This window comes from Gallinula chloropus (assembly GCF_964237585.1).
Source record: "Gallinula chloropus genome assembly, chromosome: Z".
NCBI lineage: Eukaryota > Metazoa > Chordata > Aves > Gruiformes > Rallidae > Gallinula > Gallinula chloropus.
In genome coordinates this window covers 444,102-464,853 of record NC_140089.1, presented here as the reverse complement: position 1 = coordinate 464,853, position 20,752 = coordinate 444,102, and the positions used below count along the sequence as shown (strand labels likewise).

Below are 20,752 nucleotides of genomic sequence, written 5' to 3'. Positions count from 1 at the left end.
GGTCCCTGCAGTGATGCCCCACTTTGGCAGGAGGTCCAGAATGTCTTTCTCAGGAAAAACGTCTTGTGCTCAGGTTTACATCTGGTGCCAGCGAAGATGATGTGCAGCATCGCAGGGTGCACTGGAGAGGAACCTGTGGTTATGCAGTACCTCACCGTAACTTGTGTTTACGGTGAGGAGCTGTCTTGCCCATTGCTTCCTGGGCCAAACGTGCAAGACGGGGCTCTTGCCACAGCCTCGAGCCCTGCTGAAGCAGTTGCTGAAACTACTTGGCTTTGGTTCATTTCCCAGAGGACACTCATTCAGGTCTTTCACATTAGGCTGGCTTCAGCAACAGGGTGGAGGTGCTGCACGCAAACTGCTCTCCTCTGCTCCCAGTGCTCCTGACTGCAGGTGCCACCAGAGGCACAGCATCCTCTGAGGGACTCGGGTTAGGGGCGCAGCCTGGTGCACTCCATGAACTTGAGCAGAAGGAGGGGCGGCTCCGGGACACGGTGGCTCTGGGTGGCACGGCCTGAGCTGTGGGTTTGGTGAGAAACTGCATTGTGTATCAACAGCTTCATAGATTTCTGCTCTGAAGTCCTGTCAGCATTGTTATATTGTATCTTTCTGTTATCTTAGTAAACTATCCTTATCCCAACCCACGGGCCTCTTAGTTTCTTGGTTTTGGGGTTATTTGCCCCTTCCTTTTCCCTTCCCTTGCCTCTCACCCCCCTTCCCTCTTCCCCTGCTCTTTTCCTTTAAACAGCAGGCAGCTGCCTGGATCTCGCCTCCCAGCCGGGGTAAAACCACGACAGAAGGGGAACACATTCACCCCAGGTAGGGTGGTGAGAAGTGGCTTTCCTGGGGCAACTCCTCTTCAGCCCCTCAGAAGTCCCTACTCAACCCTTAATTCAGCATCTTCTACGGGAGGAGTAAAATGGCCCTTCACCTTCCAAATGAAGGGATGAGCTGTGGCAGGAGGTACACAGCAGGGAGATGTGAACGTCTCAGACCGAAGGTGGTTGTCCAGCTGCACCAAAGACAGCATCAGACTTCGACTTTGTGCCAGCAGTGATGGATTTTGGATGGGGGCAGCAGGCAGACTCGGAGCCCGTGAGCTGGGGCAGCCCCGCAGCAGCCGCGCTCGCCCTGGCCTCAGCCATTCAGCTGCAGCAGGAATTTAAGAGCACAATAAAAGGCCACTTCATAAAGCAGTCTTGCAACTCCTCTATCATCGTGTTGGGCCTGTGGCTTGAATTGCTTGCTCCAGACTCACTCCTGAGCTGTTTCCTAGACTAAGTTCTTTGCTGAAAACCAGCCCCAAGGGCCACCATACTTATTCATAGGAGTGAATTCACAGAATCCCAGCATCACCGGGTTGGAAAAGCCCTTTCAGCTCATCGAGTCCACCCGTCCCTGTCCTGTGCTAAACCAGATCCCTGAGCACCTCATCTCCCCCCCGTTAAACACCCCCAGGGCTGGGGACTCAGCCCCTCCCTGGGCAGCCTGGGCCAGGCCCTGACAGCTCTGCCAGGGAAGAACTTTTCCCTCCCAGCTGAGCTGACCCTGCCCTGGGGCAGCTTGAGCCCATTGCCCCCTGTCCCATCTCCTGTCCCCTGGCTGAAGAGACCATCACCCACCTCTCTACAACCTCGTGGCAGGTAGTTGTAGGTGGAATTTTTGGTAAGAATGTTATCTCCTGGCAACTTCTCCAGTAACTAATGGAATTAAAGAAATCCACAGCTTCTTTCCCTGTACCCCTGTCTGCCCCATTCATCCCATAAACCCAGTTTCCTTCATCACATCTCCTCTGGCTTTCTGTGCAATCTCCTCTTCCTCACCACTCCCACATCCCCAGCATTTACCATTTCACAGCTTCTGTTTCCGCAGCATCCCTGGGCAGCGCTACCCATCCATCCTCACCCCCTCTAACTTGCACCAAGCAAGAGGCAGCTCATGGTCAGGCTGGTCCTAGACCGTGTCCAAGCCAGGAGACCACACTTGCAGACCCCATTCTGGAGCCCTGTGACCAGAGAGAACACTAGTCTGCCTCTCTATTCCCCACACAGATGCTGTTTTTCATTAAAACCCTGTGAGCAAAAGGCCCACTGAATTCCTCCCGCTCAGGTGTGTTTGACTGGAGCTGGTACAGCACAAGCTTCTGGGAGGGAGGAGAGCAGGACAGGGAAGAGGAGCCAGCAATGGCTCACTCCACAGTTGCATAAGTCATTTTGTGGGGGGAATCAAGTTATAAACAGCCCATGGGCTGTTTTCTGGTACATGTGGAGAGACGCCCTGGCTGAGCAGGGGGTGCTCCTCCTATAACCCTGTGGACACTCATGGGCTCTTGACATACGTCAAAGCACAGTGAGCAGCAGCTCCAGGAGCAGCTCTGCACAACCTGAAGATCCCTCTGAGCAACACTAAGCAGAATGCCAGCCAGAAGGTCTGTCACGCCAGAGCTGAACATCCTCTTGCTAAACCCTCTGCCCACCAGGCTGGAAGGGACCTTGGGAACCCTCTGCTCACAGCTCTGCAGCCCGATGGGATGCACCAGGCTCTACCCAGGGATGGAGCCTGCAGAGTCTCCTGTTCTGTTTTGTTTCTGTTATGGAACAGGTCCTTGAGACAGGGTTGACAGCGGATTTGCCTCCAAACAGGTGATTTTCAAGAGCTCTTCTTCTTTATGTATTTGTGATCAAACCAACCCAATCAAGGAGTTTGGAGTCCTGGGTGGATCCTCAGTCATGCCCTTCCTCTTCTTTCTGCATGTGCATTATGTTTAGGCATATTAATCCTCCCACAAGGGTCTGCCATTCTAACATGGTAATTAACATAGAATAACAAACTTGTAAACTCTGAGCAGATTTGATTTGGAACATGTTGATATATTTGGCACCAGAAACTGGGTCACTGATTATATTCCCTCTATGCATCTGGTACTTGTTGTTCACTTTCTGCTACCGTGCCAGGAACACAGGTGCTAAAAATTGAACACTATTGCTCTGGATTTATGAGTCTATATTGCATTCAGTGCACAACATCTTAAACTTAGCTTTCACCTTTTCATACTGCTATTAAGTAGAATTATTACTTTTTAAGGTTGTGTCTTTTCCCTATAACCAGCTCCCCCCCCCAAAAGGAAAGAAATCTTTCCAAGCAGGTCCAGGAGAACGAAACAGAGAATTTCATCATAATGCCTGTGCATGGCTTTCAGACTGACATCTGTACATTAAGAATATGTAAAAATACCAATTTCATGCTCTGACAACTTATTCTGCATTGATGGGGGATAATGGGGATAATGCCACGGGAATGCCAAATGTCAAAGCATTACATAATGCAAAGCATTCACACACCGTCTCCTGGGAACCTGTCACTGGCTCCTTAAGGGAAATTTTCCAGAAAAGGGAGAGAAACAGAGACTGGGAGCTGCCAAAAAGAAAATGGAAATCGCGCAATCAGAGTCAAAAACCATTGGCAGGGCAGCATCAAGTCTTTGAGCAGAGAGGCTTTTCTGTCCTTTAGCTTCTGTCAGAAGAGGAGATTCACATGTGTTGACCGCAGACGCTGTAGATAAGCCCCAAACAGTTGTCCACTGAGGACCTGCACATTCTTCTCTCCACCATGTTCCTTTACATAACCTATGCTTGGAAACGGCAGATGTGCAGAAGGGCAACCCCTTCCCCTGAGCCCAGGGCCCTCAGAACAGCAGCAGAAGGGCTGTTCTCTAGCAGGGGTCTGCCCAGGGACAAGGCGGGGGGGTAGCATGTGGACAGCTGTCTCCTCATTTCCTTGGTCCACCCCCCTCCACCAAGATAAGGGAGCAAGTATTGCAGCCAGGTGAGGGAGCAGGACCTGCCCTGCCAAGGCTCACAGCACAGCCCCCAGCAGCAGCATGGAGCTGCCAAAGAATCATAGAATCCCAGCCTGGTCTGGGTTGGAAGGGACCCCAAGGATCACAGAGCTCCAACCCCCTGCCACAGGCAGGGACACCAACCTCCAGCCCTGGAGCTACACAAGGCTGCCCAGGGCCCCAGCCAACCTGGCCTTGAACACCCCCAGGGACGGGGCACCCACCCCCTCTCTGGGCAGCCCCTTCCAGTCCCTCACCACTCTCTCTGCAAAGAACTTCCCCCCAGTCTCTCCTCTCCCCCTTCCCTCCTCCAGCTTCACTCCAGCCCCTTGTCCTGCCAGTCTCTGCCCTTTAACAAGCCCATTCCCCTCCTGTTCCTGGGGTCCCTTCAGGGACGGGGAGGCTGCAGTGAGGTCCCCCCACAGCCTTCTCTTCTCCAGGCTGACCCAGCCCAGCTCCCTCAGCCTCTCTGCGTAGGGGAGCTGCTCCAGCCCTCTGAGCATCTCCGTGGCTCCTCTGACCCCTCTCCACCAGCCCCACATCTCTCTTGTCCTGGGGTCCCAGCTCTGGACACAGGACTCCAGCTGGGGCCTCCCGAGGGCAGAGCAGAGAGGGGCCATGGGTGCTGCAAGGGCACTGTCCTGCCCAGCCAGCACGGCTCACCCCATGGCATGCCAGGGCACCCGAGTGCGTCGGGGAGAAGCAGCCTCGTGTATCCACAGTTCCTGCCTGAGCTCTGGGGTTTGGCAGCTGACACGGGTTCTGAGGTGCTTGGTGGGACTGTATGTGCTGAGAAACTGATTGAAACAACACAAGCAAAGGGTGGTGGTCAATGGGTCTGTGTCCAGGTAGAGGCCGGTGACAAGCAGCGTCCCCCAGGGGTCTGTCTTGGGACCGGTGCTCTTGAACATCTTTATCAGTGACAGGGGTGATGGGATTGAGTGAACCCTCAGCAAGTCTGGGGATGACACCAAGCTGAGTGGTGTGGTCGACACCCCAGAAGGAAAGGAGCCATCCAGAGGGATCCTGAAAGGCTGGAAAGATGGGCCAGGGGAACCTGATGAGGCTCAACACTGCCAAGTGTCAGGTGTTGCACTTGGGCCAGAGGAATCCCAGACACAGACACAGACTGGGAGAAGAGCTCCTGGAGAGCAGCCCTGAGGAGAAGGACCTGGGTGTCAGGGGGCATGAGAAACTCCCCATGAGCAGCAGTGGCTCCTGCAGCTGGGAAGGGCGATGGGATCCTGGGCTCCATCAGCAGAGGGGTGGCAGCAGGGACAGGCAGGGGATTGTCCCTCTCTGCTCTGCCCTCCCCAGCTGGAGTCCTGTGTCCAGAGCTGGGGCCCCAGGACAAGAGAGATGTGGGGCTGGTGGAGAGGGGGCAGAGGAGCCACGGAGATGCTCAGAGGGCTGGAGCAGCTCCCCTACGCAGAGAGGCTGAGGGAGCTGGGCTGGGTCAGCCTGGAGAAGAGAAGGCTGTGGGGGGACCTCACTGCAGCCTCCCCGTCCCTGAAGGGACCCCAGGAACAGGAGGGGAATGGGCTTGTTAAAGGGCAGAGACTGGCAGGACAAGGGGGCTGGAGTGAAGCTGGAGGAGGGAAGGGGGAGAGGAGAGACTGGGGGGAAGTTCTTTGCAGAGAGAGTGGTGAGGGGCTGGAAGGGGCTGCCCAGAGAGGGGGTGGGTGCCCTGTCCCTGGGGGTGTCCAAGGCCAGGTTGGCTGGGGCCCTGGGCAACCTTGTGTAGCTCCAGGCCTGGAGGTTGGTGTCCCTGCCTGTGGCAGGGGGTTGGAGCTCTGGGACCCTTGGGGTCCCTTCCAACCCAGACCAGGCTGGGATTCTGTGATTCTATGACTCTGTGAGACTGGGGGCAATGCCTGTACCTCAGAGGGCTTCAGCCCTTTCCTGGAGGAGGATGTTGGAGTGGTGGGTTGCCCTGAAAATGCTAAGGATTGTGACTTGCTTAAATTGGGACAGGTGGAGTATGGTTGTAATTATTTTGCTCATTTAGTGAGAGAAAGAGGATGATTGAGGAGAGGGAATACTTTCCCTGACAGGGGTCAGCATGTTGTGAAAGCCATTCATTCTGTCTTCCATAAACCAGTCCCCACCCTACGGCACTGCAGGACAGTGTCTGACAGCGCTTGGATTCAGAGTCTGGGCACTTTCCTGCCCCTTCAGGTGGGCATGGAGGACACACTTTGGTGATGCCAGCACTGAGCCTCCCTTGGTGCCCAACCTGTGCCCCTGCCACCCTGAGCAGATAAGCCAAGGGGCTATCCACACACAGGTCTGCCTTGCCCTTCTCTCCGCCTCCCTCTGCTACCCCAGTTTCCCATTCCCTGCTGCTCCTGCATAGGTTCCTAGCTGCCAGCAGGCTGGCCCTCCACCCTGTATCACTCTGGCTTCTCCTCGCCATCAGCTCTTGAAGCTTCTTCCCGACTTCACCGAGTCCCTCCGCTCCCTCGACCTATGCCCCCACGCCCCACATGCTCTGCTGGTCCTCCACTGACTAGTACAGCTGAAACTGTAATTAACAAGCTATGAAGCACTGTAGAGCTAGCTCTAAGGAGCTAAATAATTACACTCCCTCCCCTCTCCCTCTGCTGGGTTTGAAGCCGCTAAGTGGAGCATTGGGAAGAGGCGGAGCAGACCGGGTGGGGGGTGGGAATTTAATTAACTTCTGAAGTGCTCCTGTCCCCGCCGCACCGGCTGAGGATGATGATGGGCTGCAGCTCAGGAGGTTGCACAGGTCCAAACACAGTGTAGTGATAAATGTGCCTGTGGTCTGCGCCCAGACCTGGCAGCACTGGGAGCTGTGCACTGCCGGGGAAGACAGCAGCCTTGCCAGCGGCCTAGCTCTCTTCACCCAAAACTTAGGTCCTGACAATATCCTTGTGCTCCCATGAGGAGGAAAAAGTTCTTCATGCTGAGAGGATGCTAATAATCACATTCTCAAAACACAGAGGCCTTGATGACAGGGGTACAGACTGCCCTCGACCAAGAAGTTGTTACGGGAAGAACTTGGAAGTAACAGACTATGTTAAGAACCAGCCATAGTAAGCTGGCCAAAACAGCAGGTGTGGGGATGCTTTTAGGCATCAAAGGTAAACTAACAATATTTAGCTGTAAGATGTGTTTATCAGAACTCATTATATTCACTAACCAATCAGTGGGGTGTAAACACTGGATGTAACCAGTTAGGAGTTTTTCAGCTTGCCACGTTTGCAGTAACAAAGGTATATAATCTGTGTGATTTTACCCAATAAATGGCTTCACCTAGAATTCATATTGAATTGCGTGCTGCTCATTGCCGGCTTCAACAGCTGCCACACTGTTAGGGTCTCCCACGTGGGACCCCACCAGGGCTGGCCACTGCGTACAGCAAGCTCTGCGGGGTTCAGTGCCTACTGTTTTCATGGCACTTCGGTGCCAAGTCCTTTGAGAGTGCTGGGATGTGACCTGGGCAATGCTGATTTCTGGTGCTGGAACAAGAGCCCACACAGGAAAATGGGAACAGCAACGGTGACGTCTGCCATCTCTCCCCTGTTCTGGATTAGCTGTGCCTCTTCTCCCTCTTGTTTCCCTCCTCTGCTCTGCCTCTCCTTGCCTCCTTGTCCAGCATTTCTCAAACCCTTTCAGCTCCCCCCAGCCATACCCTATCGGGTTCTGTGCGAGGCTGGTGCAGACAGTGCTGCCTGCTTCCTGCCTGGCACCGTGGGGCAGGTCCACCTTTGAGCTTCAGGGAGGAGGAGTGGTTTCATCGCCTCAAAGTTTGTGCATTTTTCTGGTTTGGGACAGATGAAAATGGCGTTCGCAGGCGCAGATGCTCAAGGCATCGGGTGCAGCTGCCGGCTGAGGCCAGCACGGCTGTCAGGAAACAGCCTACGCTGGCCCAGAGACCGCTCCCTTAGCACAGGGAACCAGAAGCAAGTACAGCCCATCTCACTCCGTGAGTTCAGGTAAAAACAGTGTTTGACAAGATTTGCAACATTAAGCTCTTAAACACAAGTCGCTGACTGCCTGTGCACACGTAGCTGGCCTCCTTGCACGCCTGCACTCTTCCATCACCTTCTCATGTTGTTCCAAACCGGAGGAAGCATCACCCTGAGTTCTCAACGCAGCCAAGACTCCTGTGCCGTTCCTGGACAGGCCCCTTGACGCCAGGCGAAGCCACCGCTCCCGGCAGCCATTTCACCTCACAGGGCTGACACAGCTTCATGCCACAGGAGCTAGCACCCTGACAGTAACGCTGTTGAGACTGATGGTGGATCCCTCCATGCTGTTTCCTACAGTGCCCAGAAACACGCTCTGAAAAGGAGCAGAGGAGAACGAGCCTTGCTCTGCTCCTTCCCGTTCACCTGCAGAGCCAGGCCCTCGGGGCTGCGCGGGCGAGGGGAGCCCAGGCCTCTGGTGAGCCAGCGGCCCGGCCGGCACAAAGGCCACGGGCAAGGCTGCACATTCTTGGGTGCCACCTGCTGGCATCTGGGCTGTAAACTGCCAGGTTACATGCAGAAAATCTCCCTCTTCCTCTCCTTTCCTTGTGTTTTAGGCGCACATGGCTTGTGGCAGGAGAATGATGGTCTCCACGGGACTCCCGCAGCCTGGAAGGCTCGAGGGTGCCCAGGCTGTCCCCACGCAGGTGGGGGTGCGCAGTCCCTCCCTCTGGAACCCATGTGGATTTTTCCCTGTGGGCTTTGGCATGCCTGGCTCCTCTGTCAGGGTTTGTGCAGCCGTTTTGCTGCTCCCCGAAGGGCAGGCATGTAGGGAGTGGAAGGGCACCACAGCCATGCCCAGCAGCGCTGTCATGCATAGGAAAGTGGGTGCTCCTTTTTCTGCATGGACAGTGACTTCTGAGGGATGTCTGTGCAAGTCACAGCAAGAAGATGGACGGTACTGCAGCAGCCAAAACACCATCAGCCTCTTCCGCAGGGGAATCCACTGGCTGGAGTTCAGTGTGGAGGATGCCCATGCTGTGCTGCAGGACCACTGCCCTTGCCAACGATGCCTTGAGCAGTCAGCAACAGCAAGAGGTGTCAGGTAAAACTGAGACATGGTTGTTTGCAATCCTGCAGTGCTCTGCAGCCTTGGAGCCCAGTTCTGGGCTGCAGAAAGATGCCTCCTTCCACCCTGAACAACTCAGAGGGTGGCGAGCTGGTAGTGCGGCCCAGCTGAGCTAAACACACCCACAGATGCCTCATGGCACCAGCAACCCGGTGGAAAGGGGCTTCATCTCCTGGCCACACACAAACATCAGAACCTGATGAGGTCCTCTCCTCTCATGAGCAAGTCCCTGGCACAACAAAGGCTGTTCAAGGGAGGAGGTGAGCAATGTGGGTCTGGGTTGAGGTGCACAGCAGGGGGAATGTATCACTCCCCCAGAAGCAGTGCTCAGAAGCAAAGCCATCAGCGGGATTTCCTTTGTGTGAGAGAAAAAGGGTGCAAGGGTGAAAAGAGCGGTGCTGAGGACCACATGTAAGTCCCTTTGCATTGAGTGCTGCTCTGCAGCAGCAAGGCACAGCGGAAATGGAGTGGTTCCACTTCACCACCTAGGATGGAGGCACTGGGATAATACAGAACAAGAGCTCTGATGGGGGCTGTTTTGTCAAGGAGACAAGATGAGACAAAAGAGACAAAAGAAGGAGACAAACAAGATGATGGCAAACATGTGGCCTTGCTTTTTCTACACCATACCACACTGAGAAATTCAGTGCCACACTTAAAACCACTGTGCTTCAAGGTTCTCCTAAGGCAGTAACTGGCTTCAGGTTGAGCTCAGCAAAAGCTGTTCTGGCCTCTGATGACCTCATCTGCACACAGAACTGGCTGGACCAGGGAAGCTGTGCTGGAAGACCTGGAGAAGACGCTAACTCCTGCTGGGTTGGCATGCCTTTGTTGCAGTTTGCGCCCGTTTGTTTGTAAACCAGAACAATGTAAACCACATGAAAACAGACCTTCAGGTGTTGCCATCACAAGGCAGCCCTGTATTTACAGACACGGCCTTGTCTGGGCTGATGAAATGACAACATGGAGGAGAACCAGTCACTGGCAGGCTGAGGAGGCTGCTGGCAGCTCCCTGTGTCCCCAGAGCAGCGTGGCCCCGGGGTGCTCTGGGAGAGCACAAGTCCCCAGGGACAGGCGACTTCACGCAGGGTGCGTCAGGGGCGGTTGGTGACTTTCCACAATGACGCCACCAAAGAGAAACTTCCTTTCTGGGTCAAATCTGACAAGTACAAGTTCTTGCAAGTGTAAAATGCCACTGTAGTCCCTGCTAAACCCAAATTCTCTACTCTTTCCACAGCTTGTTCTAGAAATAGTGAATCTTGTTTCCTGGAGATACTCTGAGGGAAGGTACCTGACCTGAGGTCTTTCTCCAAACGTGTTTTACACCATTCCAGTAGCCACCCTGGCAGGGGCTGACAGGATGGGGCCCGGTGGCCAGTGGCCACCCCCTGCCCCAGCCAGGAGCAGGGCAGCTGGGGGGCACCCGCAGCCCCAGGCACTGGGCATCTCCATGGGGACAGGGACAGGCCGGGTGTGGGCCAGGATGCCTGCAGGTAGGAGTCAGGCTCAGGCCTGGTGAGGGGGGCTGGAATCAGAGGCAGCCCCTGGTCAGTACAGCCCATCGGTGTTTTCAGGGCCCTGAGAGTTGTGTAACACTTTGCGATTCCAGCTCATCCTTTAATCATGTTAAGAGCGTATGTTTTACAACAGTTACTTATCTGACACATTTCAGGAGGTTTTGTAATATCCAGAGGCAGTAGCAACCCTTCTGTTTTGAAAGGCATCTCGATGAGGCCGTGAGGATCAGGTGTCATGGCTGCGCTTCTGACTTGCCTGGGTCTGCCTGCCCTCTGCGCCAAGATAAAACGCTCCTACCTGTGGGCTGTTGTGCGTTCAAGTCTTCCCTGACCCCAAGCCTAGTGGATCAGAGAATCGGATCGTTTTTTACCCTTCAGGAAGCGCTTTTGCAGCCAACACACACATCCCTGCGCTCAGGCTCCCAGAGGCAACATGCAGGTTGTAATTACATGCCGGGAAGGTTGAAAATAGAGTACTAGCAGTGCATTAAGGAAACCCCCGAAGTCTGAAAGGCCTACACAAAAAAAAAAAAAACGAAATGAAAAATGAAAGCTCTGGGCGCAGCAGATGCACCGGTGCGCACGTGTCTGTCTGCACCGGCAAACCGCCCGCTGCTGCCTCCAGGGAGCTGCGCGGGCACCTGCCCCGGGGCAGGACGCTCTGTGCGACTGCTGCGGGTCCCGTCCCCACCGGTCAGTCACCAGCTGCACACAGGCTTCTCTGCCCGTGTCTGTGCGTCCGTGCCCACGTGTGTCTCCTGGTGCACCCACAGGAAAACGTGGTCAGCCTTGCTCCCAGCTGGACACAGCTTGGAGCAGCCTCTCCTCTGCTGGGCTACTGGGTTCTGCAGCCCCCAGCCAGGAGGAATCCCTGATGCCTGGCAGAGGAGGGGGACCACGCCGAGGCCCCTGCCACAATCAGGAAGGAGCAGCCACCCCAGGGAGCAGCCATCTGCTGCTGTGCAGAGTCAGGTGGCATTTGCTCGTGCCACGGAATCACAGAGAATCACAAGGTTGGAAAAGCCCTTCAAGATCACCAAGTCCAACCGTCCCTGTCCTGTGCTAAACCAGCTCCCTGAGCACCTCATCTCCCCTCTGTTAAACACCCCCAGGGCTGGGGACTCAGCCCCTCCCTGGGCAGCCTGTGCCAGGCCCTGACAGCTCTGCCAGGGAAGAGCTTTTCCCTCCCAGCTGAGCTGACCCTGCCCTGGGGCAGCTGGAGCCCATTGCCCCTTGTCCCATCTCCTGTCCCCTGGCTGCAGAGACCATCGCCCACCTCTCTGCACCCTCCTGGCAGGGCAGGGGAGGTGGGGAGAAGGTCTCCCCTCAGCCTCCTCTTCTCCAGGCTCAACACCCCCAGCTCCCTCAGCCGCTCCTCAGAGGATTTGCCCTCCAGCCCCTTCCCCAGCCTGGTTGCCCTTCTCTGCACTTGCTCAAGGATCTCCATGTCCAAGAGCAGTGCTGCCACTGAATGTGTGTACAGGTATGCATGTGAGGAAATTGAGGATCTGTGATGAGGGCGTTTGTAAGAACAACAAATCAGGCCACTTAGCACTTCAAAAGAGGACTCATGTTCATTAGCAGCACACATGCCCACAGCTGGTGCTGAAGCACTTACAGCTCAAGGCAGCCGGTGCCCCGCAGCCTCATCCCATGTTCCCTGTGAGTGCAGGAGGCAGCAGGGCTGGTGATGGACGCTGACAGCCATGGTGCTTCTTGCCTCTGGCACAGAGGTGGAGGTGAGCCAGGAGCCAGGACCCTCAGCAGCACAGGCCTGTCTGTGCACAGGCTGCAGCAGTGGCTGCACTGGGGAGCTGGCAGGCAGAGGGGCTGCTTCCACCAGCCATACCCATTTCTTCCCCTGCCTGGCCACTGCCTCTTCCCAAAAGCCAGAGCAGGCTTTCCACAGCTCTCAAGGTTCTGCGCTACTGAAGACTGGTGATGGGCCACTGGTGAGCTATCCCTGTCATCTCTGGGGTCTCCGCTTCCAGCCTCTGCCTGTATCTTCCAAAGCCTTCACTGTCGTGCAATCATAGAATCCCAGCCTGGTCTGGGTTGGAAGGGACCCCAAAGATCACAGAGCTCCAACCCCCTGCCACAGGCAGGGACACCAACCTCCAGGCCTGGAGCTACACAAGGCTGCCCAGGGCCCCAGCCAACCTGGCCTTGAACACCCTCAGGGATGGGGAATCCACCCCCTCTCTGGGCAGCCCCTTCCAGCCCCTCACCACTCTCTCTGCACAGAACTTCCCCCCAGTCTCTCCTCTCCCCCTTCCCTCCTCCAGCTTCACTCCAGCCCCTTGTCCTGCCAGTCTCTGCCCTTTAACAAGCCCATTCCCCTCCTGTTCCTGGGGTCCCTTCAGGGACGGGGAGGCTGCAGTGAGGTCCCCCCACAGCCTTCTCTTCTCCAGGCTGACCCAGCCCAGCTCCCTCAGCCTCTCTCCGTAGTGGAGCTGCTCCAGCCCTGTGACTGTCATCACAGTCCTAATCATAGCAGGGATGCCAGCCAGTGAGCTCCACTCCCCACAACACAGTCTGACTGCCTGAGCTGGGCCAGGACTGGTGCCCACTGTCAGCCACGGCAGCATTAGAGCTGCTGCAGCACCGAGCAAACACCAACGCCCTCCAGCACTGCACCACATGGAGAAGAGCAGCTCTCACTAAACCCACCAAGATTCCCATGGAAATAGTTCAGCCAAAAGCTGAGAACTGAGAATTGCTCATTGTAACAACAGGGTACGTGAACACTGAATTTGCAGAGGTTTGCTTTCAAGAGGAGGAGGAGAAGGTTATTATTTTGAAGTCCACAGTGCATTAAAGACCAAGCTGTTGTTTGTCTAAAGACTGCTCGTTCTTCCTATCCATTGTGAGCTATAGAAATCAAAACACAGTAAAAATAAAGCATGTTAACCTTTCCAGCATGCTCCAGGTGGGTGCCAGGGTGTCACTGAGAGTTTGCATCCATCGTTGGGATTTTCTTTCCAAAACATGCTTTTACACAGAGGGAACTCTGGTCTCGGGTGGTGACTTCAGCTCCCTTAATAGCTTTTTTTTTACATTCAATTTTACTCATCTGTAGTAAGCTGGACAGAAAAGAAGTCTTTGAGCTGATGCCCCAGAGCAGCAGGTAGCGCAGCCTGATGCAGAAACCCAGCTCGCAGGACGTTTCGTCTGGCGAAGCGACGAAACCCAAAACCATTTACAGCTGAGCAATGTGGAGTGGGGTTTAATTGAACATTCCGTTTCCAGGCAAATCCTCACACAACTGCGTGTTCTTGAAAACCTGCAATGCTTGCTGTGCCTCTCCAGGGTAGAAGACATTAATTTTCAAACCCAAAGACAGCAGAATGAAGAGACGTGACCACTGGCTCTCACTGCCAGACCGCAGTCATGAGAACTGCTGCCTTAACAAGGGAACGGGCAGCTGTTCTGCGCCGGGAGGTGCTGCTTCCTCACCATCCCAGTAAGAAAGGCGCTAGGACTCCACAAAGTACCACCAAAAATGCTAATTATTACAGCTAACAGCATAAATAGGGTCCTTTTAGATGCTGGGATCCACGAGCTGTGCAGCAGCACAAGCAGCATGCCAGGCTGCTCCCAGCTGTGGAAGGGGGACCCCACTCTGGTGGCTGGAGCCCTTACAGAATTCTTTTGCAGGAGAGCAGCCCGATTCACCCAGGCGGGAAGGGGCTTTGCATGTGTCCTAGTTTCGGCGGTGGTAGTGTTAATTTCCTTCCTAGCAGTGGGTGTAGTGCCGTGTTTCGGGTTTAGGATGAGTATGGTTGATAACAGACTGATGTTTTTACTTGTTGCCAGGCAGCCAAGGACTCCTGGGCTTGTCAGGCTGCCCTGCAAAGGCAGGGGTGCCCAAGGAGCTGTGAGGGGGCACAGCCAGCACAGGTCACCCCGACTGGCCACGGGGATATTCCACACCGTATGACATCATATTCCATATACAACTAGGGGTGGGCTGGGAGGCAGGGAGGCTCAAGGTCTTGGGGAGCATCAGGTTTGGGTGGTGAGAAATTGTGCTGTTCATTTATTTGGTGTATTGTATAATCTCCCTTTGTGTTGGTCTCTTTTGTCACATGGAATTGTCCTTATCTCAGCACACAAAGTGTGGTGTTTTGGGTTTTTTCCTCACTTTCAATCCTCGCCCCCATCTCACCGGGAATGGGGAGCGAGCAAACATCCGTGTGGTTGTGCTAAACCACAACATGGGAGGACTCCTGGATGAAGGAAAGGCCGGGCAGGTGGTGAAATTGCAGGGCCCAAGCAGGAGCTGCCCGCACACTCCTCTGCTGCCATCACCAGCCGGGAAAGCTCACCCTGCAGCTCAGGGACGTGCCCAGCACCGCACAGCCGAGGCTCAGCCCAACTGCCAGGGGGTTCAGCTGCTCTGCCAGACCCACTGCTGAGCCCGAGTCTCCGTTCTCCTCCGGAGTGCCCTGAAACGGGACCTGCCACATCCTCCACCTTCTCCAAAGCAGCCACGGCTTGAGACTGAAAAGCCTGGCTGGGCTGTTTAGATGTGGTTCAGGCAGAAGGTGCAACTTTTCCAGCGTGGCCATCACAGCTCCACCGCTGTGATAAACGACTCGGTCCCAAACAGGACTATAACCAAACTGAACAATTTATTAAACGGCGCTGGGGGGCCCAGACGGTCTCCGCCCCATCAGGACGCACCCCATACGGTTCCAGTCCCTGCCTTCTGCACCTTCCAGGGCCAGCACCGCCCGCTGGCTTCAACTGAGAGGCTGGAGTGCCGGCCAGGCGACCCCCACCAGACATCCTTTAGGTGAGCTTTGGCTTTTGTCTTGCTAACAAAGCCAGGCAGCTGGTTCTGCAGACCTGAGGCAGGTCCCAGGCGCCCTCCTATTCTTCTTTCCTCCTTCCTTTTTATCACCTCCTCCTCAGAGACAAGTTGTTTCTCCTCAGGTATCACAATGCACACAATATGCTAACACTGTGCTCCTTTCGGCAAAGCTTTGACTTCATTCAGCACATGCAAACACCTTCCGCTGTCCCTCCCAGGCCCCCGGCCATACACGGGTCTGTCATTCTGCTCCCCCAACACTACTCCTGTTAACACGAACCAGAGGGACACAGATCACAACCGCCCATCAACACCCCACCCCCTGTCCCCGCTTGCTCCCAGTCCTCCCAGTCTCAGCCCTGTCCGCAGCCATCCTCAGAGCAGATTCTCCCCACGGGCGAGGGACACATCCCCAGCCCAGCCCTCGGAGGAGCTGCCGGTGGTCCCGCGGCCCCAGTGACCGCCTCCTCCTCGGGCAGCCTGCCCGGGGCAGTGCCTCGCTCCGCAGAGACACCGCACCTTCTCCACCTCGGCTCTTCCAGCGGCAGGCCGAGGCGGGCCCGCCGCCCACAGCCCCGCGGTGGGGAGCAGAACGGGCCGCGCCAACGGCAGAAGACCCCGGACGCGGCGTGGCCACGGTAAGGTCGCCTGGCCCGGGAACGGCCGGGCCCGTCTGCCGGGGAAGGGAGGCCTCCCTCTCGCTGCCTCGCCGCCGCTCTCCCCGAGAGACCCCGGCCGCACCCTCACCACCGGCCCTGGAGCAGCGGGGGGTGGCGGCGGGGGTCCCTCCACACTCCTCCTCGAGGCGCTGCCGCCAGCAGCCCCAAGCGCCGCGGCCGCTCTGGGCTCCCTCGGGCCGGGCTGCAGCGGCTCTGCCCGGCGCGCCGGTGCCCATGAGGAGCCCGGAGCAGCCGCGTCTCCCGCGGGGCGCTGGCAGCGGGCAGCTCCGGCCGAGGGCAGGGCGGGACCTGGCCCAGCACGCCCCGAGCGCCCAGCCCCGGCACCCCGCGGCAGGGCGGGCGGGCGGAGGGGCCGAGGGCCGCGCAGGGGGCCGGGCGGGCAGGCCGAGGGACGGGCCGCTGGCCACTACCGGCGGCCCCGGGCCCCGCCAGCCCCGCCCCGGCCCCGCCCCGCAGCCCCCGGCCGGTGCGTGACAGCGGCGGCGCCGGGGCGGAAGCACGCGGCCGGCGGGGCGGGGCGGCCGCCGCCACTTCCTGCTCGGCGTGTCCCGGTGCGGCCGGCAGTGAGTACCGCCGGCGCCGCCCGTCCGCCCCGGCAGCCCCCCCACCCTCCCTCGCCCCCTCCCGCCGCCCCGGCCCCCGCCGCCCCCGGCCCGGCCCCCGCCGGGCCCGCGCTCCCTCCCTCCCTCCCTCCCTCCCGGCCGGTCCCTCGCTCCCCGGGCACCGCTCCCCGACGGCGCGGCCCGGGGCTGCCGCCCGGCGTCTCCGCCGGGCCTGGGAGGCAGCCGTGCCTCGGAGCCGCGCCGGGGCCCCGCGCCCGCGGCAGCGAGGCACCCCGGTGCCCGTCCTGGCGCCCGGCCGGCGGCCCGGCCTTGCTTCCGCCGGCGCGGCCCCGGGCGCCGAGCGGCTGCCGCAGGGGCGGCCGTGCCCGCCGCGCGTTCAACAGACGGGCGAGTGGCTGCGGCCTGCTCGCCGGCCCTGCGCCTCGAGCCCCGGCGGCAGCGGGCCGGGCGCCCGCCCCGGCTGGGTCCAGGCGGTTGGGGAGCGACAGCCCGTGCTCGCCCGGCCCCGCGGCCTCTCGCTGTGCCGCGCCGGCCCGGGGCTCGTAGCGCCGGGGGTGGCACAGCCGTGCCCGGCGAGAGGAGCAGCTCTGCCGGCCGGAGGGTGCGGCTGCCAGAGCGCATCCGTCGCTCCGGGGGCACGGCTCCTCCGAGGGCTCCGTGTAAACTCCCGTGTTTTGCTTTTCCAGGGTTTGGGTGTGGAAGATCGATCCCCGCGGTCTCCTGAAGAAGGTACATAGCTGGTCGCTAGGACAACCTTCTCCTCCTCCCCAAAGCCACCTCCTCCGCTGTGCTGATCTGCGCTGGGGTTGAGGAGAGCGCAGGAAAGAAGTGTTTTCCCAAACATGTAGCAAATTGACCCATACCCGAGCTTCACATGGCTGGGTTGAGCGACTCAAGTTAGTGACCCTTCCCCAGGAGCAAGTAGTGGGTGTCAGCCAAGAGCAGCTGACAGCAGACATCAGGGTCAGGTCCGCCTGGCTGTGCCGCCTGCCTTTCCATGGCTGCTGGAAGCTGAGGTGGTGGGTGCCATGTGTCCTGGCCAGGGTTTGCTTTCAGAGGGGGCTGCCCTGGCATCTGCCTCCTGCCTCAGGCATGTGGGTCGCTGTGAGGCTGTTTCCTCTCTGGGCTGAGCAGGGAGCTGCTCTCCCTGTCCCACAGCGGCACGTCTCGCCCTGGGTGGCAAAGGCAGGCTGCTGCTTCCTCTCCTGCTCTGAGCACAGCTGGGTTATTCCAGTGCTGTCTGTTATTACCTTGGTACAGAAGCACCATACAGGTGAAGTGGAAACCTCTCTCCTCACACTGACCTCTGACAATAACACGTGCTCTTTAAAACATTCAGATTTGACATGAGTATGCCTTCCTAGGGTCACCAGAGCACTGAAGATGTGGTTTTCATTCTGGTGCTGCTCTTCAATAACTATGATTGCTTCTCTCTCCCAAAAGAGGGATGTGAGTTGTGCTGGAGGGTGCAAAAGCAGTCACAGCAGCTGAAATGGAAGGTTCTGTTAACTGCCTCGGGACATTTCAGTGCTTTATCAGTTTCATGTTGTACCTGGGCAGCATCTTAGCAGTCTGAGGCAGCTGGTTTATCACAAATATGACTAAACAGAAAACTGAGAGGAGGTCCATTCTGCACACAGCTGTACAGCCTGCGTGTGGCCCTGGATACAGACAGCATCTGTCGGGTTTAGAAAGCTTTAGAAAGCTGGCAGTCGTTGCCTCAAACATTCTGTTTCACATCCTCGTTGTTCCTATCCATGCTGGTCTGATGATGGGGCTGTGCCTTGTCTGTGCCTCCTGGGACAGTGAAGAACACACTTGTTGCTGTTACTCTCCATGCAACCTGTGTCATCAAGTGTTAGATTCGACTTTACTGCCAAGACCAGGCAGAGAGTGTGAAGAATAAGGGAACACTGGGATTCCACCGGTGATTTCGGGTGGGAATAGCACACTTGCCTGGAAAGTCACCTTTGCAAAGGATGATGATCTCTTTTGCCACTCACTGATTGTTTGGTTGAGAGTTTCTCCCCTTTTAAGGAATCTCAGATTTCTCAATACACAGAATGTGTATTGCAGGTGGCAAGAAGAGGGAAAAAGGTTACTGTGTGAGCTCTGAAGGAGTTTGGGAGTTGAACAGTAAGAGCAGCAGAAGTCACACAGCCAAACAGAGGGACGGAGTCGGTAGGAAGAAGGTATGGAAAGCAGGAGTGGCAGGGGAGCCAGTGGTGGGAGCAGAGCCCCTCCTGTGCGTATCTGGCACCCAGACTGCCGCACTGCCTGCCCGCAGCTCCAGCACTGCTGTGGGTGTCTGATCACCTTGCCTGTGCTCCTCCCTGGGCAGGGGTCTCTGCCAGCACCACCCCTCAGCCTGCGCTGTGCTGCCCCTGCTCCTTTATCGCCTGGGGGATGTTGGTTTTGGTGCACTAGAGAAACAGTGCTGGGCAGTGATCTCCTGCCATTTCTGACCGTGGCCAGCTGGACTTGGGCTCAGAAGCAGCTAAAAGCACTCCAGGCAGCTGTGGTGGTTTAATTTGGTTGGAAGCATCAGTCACCCTTTACCTGGGGCCTCTTCCTGGGGGCCAGAGATGTGGTCAGGTGCTTGTGAGGAAGGTTGTGCTCTGGGTCCAGGTACAAACAGGATTCCTCTTGGCGTGGGGATGGGCTTCCCACAGGACCTGGAGTCTGACATTTCGGCATGGGGCTTTTTTCAAAGTCAGGAGATGAGTTCCAAAGGGTGACGTGTCTGCGTGCTGCTCTCTGCAGCCTGAGTGACCCGTCCAGTCAGCTAGTCTGCGCAGGGCTGCTGCCTTGAATGTGGTGCTCACAGCCAGACAGCAGGGGTGGCTTTGTCACGGTCTAGCTGCTGAAAAGGACGATTGCCCGTGGTCTAATCCTTGCACTGGTGGAAGGACATCTAAGCTGCTGAAGGCTAGCACTCAGATAGGTCTTTCTCTGAGTATCAGAGCGAGTGCTTCCCTTTGGCAATCTGAAGAAGGGTAAAACGCTGTCCATAGAGCTCTTCTTCCCCGTCCTGGAGGCAGTGGGCTTGTCTGCTCTGATGCCAGGCACCCAAAACGGGAGGTTCTGGCTGTGATGAGGAGGTGGGGCACGGCTGTTAGGCCTGAGTGTGAGGGTGGTGGGCAGCAGGACTTCAGGCTGCGTTGTGGCACTGATGTCTGGTGTTCCTTGTCTCCCAGTGGCATGCCATACATGCTGACCAAGAGGAAAAGCCCTTTGTCGTGCCGGTCGTGCGTGGAGCTGAGAGGAGGAGGAGGAGCCGTTGTTTGACCCCAGCTTCCAGGGAGGATAGATCTGAGTAAGTGCTGTGCTCTGCTGCCTCTTCCTGCTTCGTGTTGGCTATGAAGGGCCTGTGAGGGAGCTCCTTGGGCACTCCCTGATACCTCTGACACGGTGGTCTTGTTGAGCTGCGTGTTTCCAGCAGCCAAGTACTTCCTTTGTGCACCTGTACTCAGCAGGGGAAGCAAAGGGTGCTTGAATTGAGTTGGCTTTCTGAGTGTCATGGAGGCATGCCTCAGGGGCGTTCGTTAACTTCATTTCCACAGATCTCTCCTCTCATGTCCTGTAACCACAGATTGATATTGTAAATGTGCTTGATTAGAGCCCCCTCTGCTTCTGTTCTCACCCTGTGAATGGGAACAGGGTAAGACCTGTTTGAAAGGGCAACCTCACATAAAGGTGAGGGAGGGGTGGGAGCGTGGGTGCCTCATTTGGTCTGTCAGATGCTCCTCTGTCTCTTACCTTTTTAGTACTCACCACCAGTCAGGTGACTAACGCTCTACTTCTTCCTCCTGCCTATGGTGTACAAACCTAAATACTGGTATGAAATAGATTTAGGTTTATTGTGTCTGTTACCACCGAGTTCTTACCTTGTCCTTTCATATTTTATTTGGCAAAAGAGATCCTCTATTTGCCCAAGAACCCAGATGAGAGAGGCAGAGCCTGGCAGACACAGGTGTATCAGCCGCACGCATTGTGCTGCTAAGCGGAGTTCTGGGTTGGCAGGTGTAAAACCTTCCAGGAGGCTGTAGTCCCATAACCTCAACTTCTTAGCTTTTAGGGCTATTTTTGTAGATTATAAACCAGCTTGAGTGTTTTGGGAGACAGTGGAGCTGAGCACTACATGGGTGTTAGGGTTGTGAGGGTTTTGGATCTCAGCTGGTGGTCACTGAAGTGACTTCTCAGCTGTGCAAGTGAGACCAAGTGATGGGTGCTGGTCTACTGGACAGCTAAGCAGGAGAGAGTATGGCAGTGCATGG

The 20,752-nt window shown here is 56.8% G+C and overlaps 1 protein-coding gene across 1 annotated transcript in view; it reads left to right on the top strand.

The window, feature by feature from the left end:
- The first annotated feature begins 17,132 nt into the window (after positions 1–17,132).
- ZCCHC7 (zinc finger CCHC-type containing 7) overlaps positions 17,133–20,752 on the top strand; it is a 114,040-nt gene continuing 110,420 nt past the window's right edge. Inside the window, exons 1-2 of the mRNA XM_084278702.1 lie at positions 17,133–17,204; positions 19,673–19,791. The gene's annotated coding sequence lies outside the window, so the exon portion shown is untranslated. The remainder of the gene's footprint in view (positions 17,205–19,672; positions 19,792–20,752) is intronic.